Source organism: Mizuhopecten yessoensis, unplaced genomic scaffold (assembly GCF_002113885.1).
Source record: "Mizuhopecten yessoensis strain PY_sf001 unplaced genomic scaffold, ASM211388v2 scaffold9761, whole genome shotgun sequence".
NCBI lineage: Eukaryota > Metazoa > Mollusca > Bivalvia > Pectinida > Pectinidae > Mizuhopecten > Mizuhopecten yessoensis.
In genome coordinates this window covers 189,870-203,160 of record NW_018408209.1, presented here as the reverse complement: position 1 = coordinate 203,160, position 13,291 = coordinate 189,870, and the positions used below count along the sequence as shown (strand labels likewise).

Here is a 13,291-nt window from a genome sequence, read left to right as displayed (position 1 = left end):
CGTCGTCGTCATCAATCATCGTCGTCGTCGTCATCATCAATCATCGTCGTCGTCATCAATCATCATCGTCGTCGTCGTTATCAATCATCGTCGTCGTCGTCGTCATCAATCATCAATCATCGTCGTCGTCATCAATCATCGTCGTCGTCGTCGTCATCAATCATCATCGTCGTCGTCGTCGTTGTTAAATAAAGTATTTAATACAGACTTTCATAAAAAAAGGTTTATTCTGGTTACATACATGTAGGTACAGCATTTTAAAAATAATAAAGCAGCTACTTTCACATTTTAGACAATTTCCATGCAAAACGGTTAAGATAGTTGAGCATAACAAACGTTACCGATAACAGTGAATGTTTGATTTAACAGTTATGTCTAGATTTTTTCTATTCAAATTCCCAATTATTTCCAGTTGCATAAGACAGAGTCATTGATGATAGTTTATGTTTGTAGTAAGCGCTGGGAACAATTGAATATACACTCTCTCTATCTCACGATCTATACAGAAATCTTACTATCCGTTATATACAGAAATAAGCTTCTTGTGGACAACATGAACACAACTATTGTTCAGTCGTTTGGGATAATATTCGAACTAGTTGACCTTACAACAACAAAAACTGTATTTCTTATATTGAAAACGATTCTCCTATATCATATAATTAAATATCAGTGATATGGTAATGGTAATGCTACTTTTCCAATGTAATGTGTAATTTAAATAATTACATTGTAAATGTAATTGCCCCATGCCTGAATATCACACTCATCATGTGTTTTGAAAAATTACATAAAAATAAGGATGCAAAAATAAACAAAAAAAAATCATCTTGATGCAAACAGATCAGACGGTACGTGATTAAACAATTGTGATGAGTTAATTAATCATTATTTAATTTATTAATCTTATAATTGTCAACACAGTGTACTGTAAGTAGATGTATTTAATGATCTACATTCACTATGTTCTGTCATTCGATGACGTCATCACTTCCCCAATCCATAGCCTGGCCCATACATCACTAGGCAGTAGAGACAGTATCCATAGGTTGCCAAGGTAGGTAAGAACGTAGAGGCAAAACCAAACGTCCTTTTCATTGGTTCTATTTGGTAGCCAATTTTGTAGAGGATTCTTCCAACGACAAAAAGGACAACGAGTAACGGAATAGCTTTCATCGATTCCGAAGACAGGTAGGTACACAGGACGATTTGTCCGACGAAATGAAAGATGAACTGTTCTAGTGTGTTCTGTAGAATATTCTGCGGAAGTTGAGTCAGATGTTCCGCATTTCCTTTCACGGGATCCGCCGCGGCGTCGCTTTGACCCCGAACGGCCATGACCCCCATCATCCCCATCAACAAGGTCAAGCCCCCGAGTAGTTGCCATCGCAACGTGAAAACTACTCTCTCAGTGATCGAATTCATTACCGGAAATTGAAAAGGAAAGAAATTATATCCAACTAAGAAATAGATGGCAATTGCTGCAACGGTAACTCTAAACCGGAACTGGAAGTCAGACGTTCTGCTTGCAGACCATGCTTTGGGCGGATTCTTTGAAGCCATGCTGAACGTTTGGTTACTTGTTTCTGTGGAATAGGAAGTAAATATGGATTGGTAAAAAGTTATAAACAACAAACAAATATCTTTTATCATTCCATCTGTCAAAACATTTCCATTTTGTTTTTCTAAACGCATGCACACAAAAGATACATGTACCAATCACTGGTGAAGGAAGATATCTTCCAGTGATTGCAATTGGCGAGTTTAAGTTTATTTCATTATACGTTTTACAGTGTGATAGGGTCTATACCAGTACATTATGCTTATATTACCAGTCCTGACCTTCTGCCTGGGAAGTATGATGTCAAAATAGTAACATGTGAACAGGCCACGATGTACATTCGTTAAACCAAACATTATATCGTTTTGAATTATAATTTCTATTCAGAAGACATTCGCCATGATAATATGTCCCTTGCAACAGTTCTATCGATATCTCATTGTGTTTCGTTCTGGTTGTGCACTTCTTCGTCTACTGTCCTAATTATATAATTATGTCGTTTGACCTTAACAGTGCTGGGCTGTTCCTTACGAGCAGCTGTTTTAAAACTAAGTACATATTCCGACTGTTAATAAATAATACAATAAGTGAATTCAGTTAGAATGGGAAAAAAATATTAAAAGAGAAAACTTGTGAGAAATCTCAATTTATTTTTATTCGTGCAATTGTAACATCAAAACAACAACATTGAATGACGTCAGATTTTGTCGACACAGACACTGTGCTGATTATTATAGCACACCAGTGTTATGCCAGATTATATATAAACATCAATGATCTAATTATTGTATCAATGATGGCCACCACAGTTGGATATTAACAAAATGAGAACAAAGAGAGTCGTACAGATCAGCTTTATGTACCAAGCGAATGCCATTGCAGCTGCACATGAGAAAAAGCCTGCCCGTATTGAGCCCTATATGACAAGGTCAAAGGTCAGCCAACATTCAGGCTCCAACAAAACTACGGCTTAGAAATTTGACAAGATTTGTAAACAATGTGAAATATATTGAGGTCCCAAGAATCTTCGGTCATCACGGATTCCCAGTAATGTAAATACAGAGGGTTATGGTTTTGTTTTATTTTATTCTGTTTAACGTCCTATTAACAGCTAAGGTCATTCACTGACATGCCTCCATGTGTGTTGTGTAAGTGTACGCGTGCATTTGTGTATGTGTGCTGTAGACAGGGTATGTTGGGGGTAATTACCACTTTACGATAGCGCCGATTTGTGTATGTGTGCTGTAGACAGGGTATACTGGTGTAATTACCACTTTACGATAGCGTGGATTTGATGTCATTTTATAGTGCTATATCACTGAAATATCATGCTAAAGGCACACAGCACAGCATTCCACCTGGTTACATTATACTGACAACAGGTGAACCAGTTGCTGCCCTACGTGCTGAACGTCAAACTGGCAATAACAACTACCCTTTTTAAGGACTTTTTTATGTCCCGCCTTAGGACAGAACCCATTGCTTTCCTCATCAAGGCGAACGTTCAACATAAAAGCCAAAAGTGTGGTGTTGCCAAGCAAAAGGCAAGGAAATAAAAGGTAGGTAGACGTAGAAACAAATATATGTAAAGATACCAACTATTGAAATGGGTGCAGCAGATTTATTTTGGTCGCCTTTGAGTCGGCAAGTAGAGGGCACAAAAGCAAATCCCCAATTATGCAGGGGGTTCCCTCATATGTCGCCTCTTACGAACGTAGTGGGCAGCTCCTCAGACCGGACTAGCAATTTACACTAATAGTGTAACATTTATATAAACCATGGGTTACCCTACCAATTGTCTTACACGTGTGTGTCAACAGCGACAGTCCTGACAAAACATCGGACTTGAGCAAGGCTTTCTGTAGCACTGTTACAAGGCGTATTGTGGGATACCCTTGTACTAGGTTATCGGCCGATAGACTGTGAACATTGTATCTTGTGATGTGTAGGACTTTCCTGTACACTTAACTTGTGTGTTAAATATTATATTGTCGGGCGACAGGCACTCGTTCCATATCCTCACACCCAGCGTCCTTTATTCTGACCTTTAACGTTTAAGGAACAAACGTGGGATCGGAAGTAGATTTGATAACTCACACTTGTCATATACGGTTGTATCAAAAAGTATAGACAAACCGGTACCTATATAACATGAAACAGTTCTCTACTGTTATTGTAAATGTGCGACGCTTACACATCGCTTGGTACATTATTGATTAACTTTGCTAACCGTGACATTCGATGTAGTGATAAAGTATGCTATAGGCATCAGCCTTAATCCGTCGGTACCGAACGTGTTCTTTCGAACATTTCCAAACATCTCTTGTATAGCGTTAGAAAACATGTAAAACCTCTTTGTAGCTGGCTGAACATTTATGACGTAAACAGTTCTATAGTATGCCTATTATTTATTAAATATAATCTATCTTAATACAAATGTTTTATCAGATGTTTTGCAACAGAAGAAAAAAAATAGCCCAACACGACACTCAACCTATTTCCATAGACAGACCATGTCTATTTCAGATCCTCCCCCAGGAAATAGGGGACGTACATATTTAAATTTTGCAACATTTCTACCGATCTTTATCCAGAGTTGTCGTTCCTTTTACTTACTTACTGGGTAGAGATTGCTCTACTACTGCCGAGTATTTATAAATACACAAAATCTATAGGACATCCAGGCGCGTAGCTACCATGTAAGCCAATAAGCCCGGGCTTGCACATGATTTTGACAAGTATAGGTTTTCATGACGTTATTTTTTCTTGTTGATACTATAAAGTGGAGTTTAAGTTTTGAATATATAGTATACATATGTAATTCCTCAGATATGATACATTGTTAATAGTTAGTACAAAAATGTATGAAGTTTAGAAATGGACATTGCATTAATGAACAGTTCCAGGCGGAACTAAACTGCTCGATTGAGTAAATTGAGAAACTCACGCCTGGCGCAAACGACTCCGAGTATGGCACAGTGGACACAGACAATCAATGTGGTTTTTTTTATGAAAATATCAATTTGGGGCACGTTCGGTCCCTTTTGCCGGGGCACATTCGGCCACCCCGAATGCAACTGTGCCAAGTGACGTCACTATTGATAACGTCACACAATTGACCAAAAAAATAATATTTTTACGTCGCAAAAATTAAGCATTTTTTTCTTTGTATTCACTGATTTGTTCTGTACTTATTTTCCAACAGAATTGAATGAAATTCCATACACTTATTAGTAAATTGACTTCTCTATCCTTCATGCCATACTTGCCCTGGTAGGGGCCGGATTTGCCCCAGGGGGGGCTCGTCCGGCCCCTAACTCTCTCGACCTCAAAGGTCCAGTAATACCCAAACTACGGTCTTGTTTACGATTTGGTTATTAGTTTATGAAAGACAATACATTTCTTTTCTAAACAAAATTTTCATGGACCCCCCAGACCCCCTTTACGGGAGGGGGAAGACCCACTCCCGTTAATTCCNGGGGGGGGGGGGGGGGGGCGGTGGCTTTGGCAACCCCATGTCGGGGCTTACACATGGTAAAGGGGCTACCTACGCGCCTGACATCGTCCCACTTTCTCACACATCGATTTTCATTGAAGTGACATTCAATTAAAGCTACGTATACGTACATGTCTATACACGTGTGTGAATCTCAGGGACCACGGGCCATAGGTGCGACAACGTAGCTTCTGTCGACGGGACATTGCTAATAGGCCGGGTATCAGTACTACGTGGGGCACTGTACGATAGCTTTCCTATTGTACACCAAGAGTAAATAAACCTTTAGGATTGGATAATCTAGGGAATTTAATATGTATCTCTGTCGGGTGTTAATCTCAGATTTTAACCAGATTGATAATACGTCTGTATTTCTTACACATCCAGAAACGGTCTTAGCAAATACACTGCGTTTTGTTTCTCTGGTTAAAAAAACACTGCATGTTGTTTCTCTTGTTATAGAAAACACTGCGTATTATTTATCTGGTCCCTGTGCCTAAAATGACAACTAGTTTTCAAGGGAAAACTGAGGTATAGCACAGAAAAAGGTATACTTTTATTTATATTGATAGCTTTAGAAACGTTTGATACAATGTCCATCTATGTACTGTCTGGCCAAGTGTCAACGGCATTAAGCAAATGATAAATGCTACACACACACACACACTATGCATATAGACACCATCTATGTATGCGTAGTAAATCGTGTGTATGCATGGCTCTGCCTATGAAAGTCAACGTACACATTAAGATGTTATACACAGTTTGACGACATTTATAAAACACTTTACTGCCTAAGGTATGTATAATGATAACTTAGAGTATAATTGTGATTGAATTATTAAAAGAATTATCTTGCTTACCTTGCACAGAGGGAAAATCTGTAGGTGTGTCGACCGCTGACGGTGGACCTACTATCAGTTTGTGACCTTTGACTCCATCGTCCTAAATGTTGACCTTCTCGTGTGTACACTGCTAGCGGTAGATTACAGTGTATACTTAAGTGTCATATGTGACCAAGTTTGACAAAAAAATAAGGGTTCACTCAATCTGTAACACATAGGTGAGTAGGAAGATGTCACAGAGAAACGGTAGTTATTTCACCTGGTTTAAATATTTCAAATTCAAATTTATCAATGAATTTTGGAGTTTTTCTAACGTGAAAAAGGACAAAAACATCACACGAAGAAGATGGCTCTTGCATTTTGGGAGATCATGATTTGTACGGTAATATGTTTGAATATATGATTTTCGAAGTTAAGGTATTGGTTCATGTTTACGGATCATGATACGCGTCACAAAAATCTCTAAAACATAAAATACAAAATCGGTCATGCCGCGGTGAACCAAACATTCAAATCTCCATTCTGTATCACAATCTATCCGAATACCAAATCATGGTAAGAATACAGACATTCCTCGTATGTTCAAATTCCGAAACTTAACAAGAATCCTTGTAAACAACGTATTATCTCTGGCTCTTCTAAATGCATAACAAAGCTAACAGAACCCGCTACTCAGTGTCATTATTAGAACCATTATTTGTTTGTTTGTGTTTTACGTCCTATCAACATTTCTATGATATAACGCCCATTTCTGGCCCTTTTCTAACTATCGAGACCAAACCCAGCACCCAAAACCTGCGTACAACTTTATCAGTCATTATGACGTCATAATCGATATTTCCTGCGTATAACTTTTATACTGATGATAAGCGGTGTGGTTTAGTAAGACGGTAAATGTTATAAAGAATATATGTCAGGCATCTTTGTTTTGAGATTCTGCTGTAGGCTACACGATGCATTTAGTCACATATGAAATACATGTAGTTTATTTTACACAGTCAAATAGGAAAATTCACAATCATTAAGTTGTTAATCAAATTCAGTATGAGCCGATAAGGTTGTAAAAATACCAACACCATTATCATAGAAAATTATTATGCTGTTTGTGTGTAAGAAATCTTGAGTCCATGTAAAACAACACCATCACACATGAGACATGTTTATGTCGGGAGAATGGTTGAAGGTTTTTTTGTTTTTTGTTTGTTCCATTTTCGTTGAGTCTACAAACTCGGGTTCGAACTTGCAATCCCGGGATTATAATGAAAAGCCAAATTGACCTATATCGTATATATACTGTACTAAACGATATTTCGCACATCGCAGAATATCGGACAACTTGGTAAAAAAAACCTCCGTTTACCAGAAATATTCACATACATGCATATCCTGTAAATGATTCGGGAGGCCAGCACGGATATGAAGGATATTGTGAGAATGGTTGTGTTTATAGGAACAAAAAAATAAGAGAATACTGAAGTCTTAACGAAACCACATTTCGAACTCACAATCGATATTATCCCGGTACTAGGGCAAAATTTAAATATACAAGACAAGGAGAATAAGACCAGGTGTTCCGGATGAGTAGGCGTCTTCTGCTTCATCGACAACCCCCGCCATATCAATCTAAGTCAATTCCAAGTAACGTCACGACCTCACATCTAGACCTCGGGTAGTGATAACAAAACCACAAGGCACGTTATTGAGCGACAAAAAATCATCGACCTTCAAACAAATGGCATATCTCCCAACGCGATCAGTATAGTGACCACAAACTCGACAACAAGTCTTCATCAACTGTGTTTTTGGAAACCTTGTAACGTAAGTTTGTCCGTCAGCAGTCGACATATGTGCCCCATCGTTTAGTCTATGTTGTTTACATATGAGACTGGTTTCTACATGTATGTGCTTATTAGGACCGAGTAGACATATTTCTGTCAGTGTCAGAAATAGGTCATCTTACTCTACGTGTAATAACTGAAACACAACCTTTTGTGAGGACCTACGTTTTTGCCAGTATAATTCAGCCATCTTCGGTGATTTCTTACTACGGTAGGGTCAACGCCTATGCCAGGGGAATTTAACATCAGCGTCGACCCCGCTTGGAATTTCAAATGTTGACCCCACCCTTAAAGTGTTAGCATGTGGTTCCAATATATTAAATAATGAAACATCACAATAACCATTTTAAAAATTGTATTAGAAAGTAAATTTATTACAAAAGAGTCTGACAATACATCACGAATCAATAAGCCATAACTGGAATTTTGGACATATGAATATGTAATATTTTCATTGTTAGTTTTTCATGATCTGCACAACGCTCTGTCGTTCGATGACGTCATCACTTTTCAAATCCATAGCCCGGTCCCAACATCACTAAGCAATATAGACAGTACGCATAGGTCGCAATGGTAGGTAAAAACGTAGGGAAGAAACCATACAGCCTCTTCATAGGATCCATTTCGTAGGCAATTTTGTAGAGGATTCTTCCAACGACAAAAAGAACAACGAGTAAAGGAATAGCTTTCATCGATTCCGAAGACAGGTAGGTACACAGGACGATTTGTCCGACGAAATGAAAGATGAACTGTTCCAGTGTGTTCTGTAGAATATTCTGCGGAAGTTGAGTCAGATGTTCCGCATTTCCTTTCACGGGATCCGCCGCGGTGTCGCTTTGACCCCGAACGGCCATGACCCCCATCATCCCCATCAACAAGGTCAAGCCCCCGAGTAGTTGCCATCGTAACGTAAAAACTACTCTCTCAGTGATCGAATTCATTACCGGAAGTTGAAACGGAAAGAAATTATATCCAACCAAGAAATAGATGGCAATTGCTGCAACGGTAATTCTAGACCGGAACTGGAAGTCAGACGTTTTTTTTGCAGACCATCCCTTTGGTGGATCCTTGGAAGCCATTCTGTAACCCTGGTTACTTATTTCTGAAGAATAAAAAGTAGAAATTGATTTGTTAAAAAACATAATTCATAAACAAATACCAAACGTCATCACATCACAAAACAAACTACAGAATTCCAATATTCGACTTGTTTGTTGTTTTTTACTTTGTGGCCTCAAGTTGTGAATACAAATGCATAAACCGTTGATATAAAAAGCCCTTGTGAAAGACAGTACATGTATATCACGCCTCTGTAAATGGCATTAGCTGTTGATGAATCGTAATGGAACAATACGGGGCTCATAGAACTACAATATCTCAAATAGGCTCTTTTATTATATAAGTCTAAGATACTTCTTTATTCTATAAATACTATTTAAGGAGTGACTCTTCCTTTTTTATTTCATGGGGTGGGGAATTGATTTGGTCTTGAGACAAATTAAATGAACTGCGATGTAGGTATTGATGAATTGCATTCATATTCAAATTAACACGATTTGTACCGTAATTAACACTTGCAAAATTATATCTTTATACTATGTTTTTATTCTGGAACTTGTGCTGGTTTATATATTAACGCTACAGCAATATTTATGATATAATAAAATACAAAAACAGTTTATGAGTATAATATGTGTCAGTATAGTGTCCTTATGTAAACTCTGAAAACATGTATTCATACGCACAAGCAACGTTATACACGTATGTAGTTAGTTTTACGGGAAAATGTAACATACAAGATTTAGTTGTTTTATTGAGTCCAATTATCATTGTAAATTACAATTTCTATTCATAAGACAGTCGCTATCAAAATGATATATTAATACAAAATGTATCATATTAAGTGAAGTGAGAAATGATATAAAAGGTGTAACCAGAAAAAGGACATATTAACAAATAATATTATAAATAAACAGAGTTCAACATCACAGTTCATTATTGTACTGTTTTCTCTATGTATACAGTCCTACATTGTATACATACATGGTAAGATACTTTAAAGTACAGACCATAGTTTACCTGTAGTTAAATCTTATTGTTCTCTAACTGGCACCAAATCTCACCTAGCATACACCTAACACCTTACCTGTATATAGGGAACCCTGGTGAGGACACCTTCGTTGGTATCTGCCTTGTGTATGGTTTGCACCGTGTCTCTGTATTACATAGCGAAATATATCGCTGATAACACTGTAAGACGTATTGTTGGAGTCCACCCGTACAATGCGATTGGCTGTTACAGACCATGAACGTTGTACAGGTATCTTGTGATATGGTGTAATATTTACGTATGCTTACATTGTACATCATAGACGTAATATACGTCTCTGCTTGCATGTACCATGTTAGTCCGGATTATTCGGACGTTTTATCGACTTTTTTTTATATCGGTCTGTCGTCGATTAACAGCGTTCTATATCCTGACGCCAAACGTTCTCTTTTCTGACCTTTAACTAATTCACCCTACATATCTAAAATGAACTTGCCCAGCCCTTGATTAGGTAAGGTTTAAATGTGACTTTAGGGGTGATTGGGTAAAACCATACACTCATACACGGTTGTATCAATGCAAACACTCGGCAATGGTGTTAATTATGTCTCTGACCATTGTGAAGGTTTTATGTCATCATCTTGTGATAAAATTGTATTGACATTTCATTCCTGCGGTAGCCAACTCTTTATATTTAGTTGTTAAGCTGTTAAAACATTACACGCCTGCATCGTACACACTTAACTACTTTGATATTAAATGTGCAACGCTAGCGCTTTCCTTCGTACGTCATTAACCACTTCTGTTTATTGTATGATATAATACATTTTATTTTAAAGTAAACTGATCTGAAGGTAAGTATGTATACCATACAAGTGCAACGCGATCCACTTAAACAATAACACTTCCATATATATCTCGGACATCCATTTTTACTACATCACTAATACACTTATACTACTCATTGCTAAAGTAACCCTGCTCATCGTCCCGTTTTCTCACCGTCACGTCAAATCCCATTAAGTAAAGTTAAATGTCTATACACTTGGTTGCTATATTTTTGTATCTGTGAACCTCGGACCGTAAGATAGCGTGACAGCTTTCCTGTTGTTCAGTCGGTCAGGGTCCGATGCTCGACCGTCTCGGGGATTATATCTAAACATACGTCTCTGGGATGCCATCTTTGTCGGTTGTCAATCTCAAACATTAACCAGACTAATAACGCATCTGTATTTCTTACACTTCAAGAAACGTAGCCCGAGTTTCCTCTGGCCCAGACAGACATATGTCATTTATCTAGAAAACACACTGCGACATATTTTTCTAGAGAAATCGTATCAACAGACCACAGAAATAGGACGTATTGTGTTTTTAAGGTCAGAGACACAATACGGAGTGTGTTTTTAACACTTCTATTAGAAAACGCACAAAGTCTTATTTCACTGGTCTTAAACACATGTTTCGTCGTACGCCTCTTGTCACTCCCTGTGCCTACAATGACAACTATTAAAATAACTAGGATTGGATTGCTGTAGTTGACAAGGAGTGACTGGCTTCTAAGAGAGAAAACAAATATATGCTTAAACATTACGTCAATATCTTGTGAAACTTTGTAGCGAGCGTGATGATACAATGTAGATACATATTGCTTGGCCAAGATTTAACGATAACTGAATGCTACATTATCATGCATAGGAAAATACTATAGACAGACACACAGATATCTATACTATGCACACTATCAACAAGCGTACTACATGATATTTTTGTCTTTGCAAGACTGCGTCAATAAACAGTTAATGTGTCTATACGTACTTGGATGTGACACAAAGACACCTTTAACACTACATGTATACTGAACTACATAACACATTAATGATAACTAAGAGAATGTGCTAACAACCTGATTGCATTATTTGCAATTTAAGGAAGAAAATGAAGTGAAAAACATGAATGAATTACCTTGTTCACCTTGTGCGGAAGGAAAATCTGACCTTTGCCGGTGGTGTACCTATTTAAGAATGTGACCTCAGCTGGCGTCAACGTCCTATATGTTAACCCTCTTGTGTATACGCTGCTGAATGGTAAGACGAGGCGGAGAGGTAGATTTGTGATTTAGTTATGATGTTTTCCGTACAAGCATGAGACTGAATAGTTTTGGATATTAAGCCAATTACTCTTGGGTAGTGGATGTTTTGTTTATAAATATAATCTTTATTAATTTGACAACGATAATACAACTTATTCATCTTCACTCTTCCGTGTTGGCCTGAATGTTCGCGCGGAGGAGGGGGTCTTAATGTGTGAGGAAACTGTAGTCCTAGAACTTTATTTATTTGTGACCGGGCTTTAAACCGAACAGAGCACCGGTATTACATTATCACTATTCAAGAGGGCGACAAACAGCTTGGCAATATCACTTACTAACGTGATTTCCCTATAAATATTTGTAACTGTAACGCTACTGGTTTATTCTGTTTATGTGGTTAGTAATCTCGTACTCTTACTCCTAAATTCGTTAAAAAAGTCCCTGATTTGTTTGCAACTCTTTCGTTTGCTTGCCCAGTAGTTACTAACCACTAACACGTCCGGTTCGCTAACCGGATTCTGTAACATATTCTACGCCCATGTATCTTTTGCAGCATCACAGATGTTGTCCGTTGGCGTTGTGTTATTCCTAACTTCTTGTGTTTCTTAATTGGATGTTTCTTGCAATTATTATGTTTTATTCAATTGAACTTTGGCTCGAATGATGTTACTTTGTAACAAGACATCGCTAGGTTATTTTTGGCGCAGTATTCATTTTCAAAATACCAATGCAATTTTTGAACACATGCTTTCTCTACTCTCTTCACAACCTTGTAGGCTTAATTTCCTTTGTATGAACTCTGAAGATAAAACAGGAACAAGATGGCATCATGATGTTATAATGCATCCGGCGATTCCTATATAGATTGGTCGGATGGTGCAATGGATAATGAACCTGCCTTTCACCACGGCGGCCAGGGTTTTATCGAACATTGAAAGGTATGGTCAGCAAGGCCAACAACAGTGATTGTAATAAGTTGTTGTAGAATATATAACGTTTACATTATATAGGGGAAGAAAGTTCTCGCTATACATTTTCCTGTTACTGCAAGCATTTTTTTTCTCTTGTGATTTATAATAGATATTTTTGAACTATTTTCAAGATAGTATTAATGGAGACTGTATCTGGAATTTTCATTTAATACCATAGATAAGCTATAACAAACATCAGTGTTGACAGACATGAACAAACTCTAAAACAAAATGACACCAAAATGAAACGACAATATGATGAACGCAGACACTACAGAGGGGATCACATGTGGATTCGGTCATAATGAGGTATAATCTCGTGTGGCTAGGATTAGAAAACTGTAAAACATTATTTACGGGTTTTGAAAGTGATGGATTCAGACAGAAGGGGAAAAATAATTTGATTGCTATTTTTTGCTGTTATATATCTTGAATAAGCAA

The 13,291-nt window shown here is 37.6% G+C and overlaps 1 long non-coding RNA gene across 1 annotated transcript; it reads right to left on the bottom strand.

Moving 5' to 3' along the window:
• Positions 1 to 208: 208 nt before the first annotated feature.
• Positions 209 to 6,014, bottom strand: LOC110458770. The gene is made up of 2 exons (XR_002463825.1): positions 5,921 to 6,014; positions 209 to 1,586 (listed from the first exon to the last, which is right to left on the bottom strand). It is a non-coding gene; the product is annotated as an uncharacterized LOC110458770 (long non-coding RNA).
• Between the last annotated feature and the right edge of the window lie 7,277 nt (positions 6,015 to 13,291).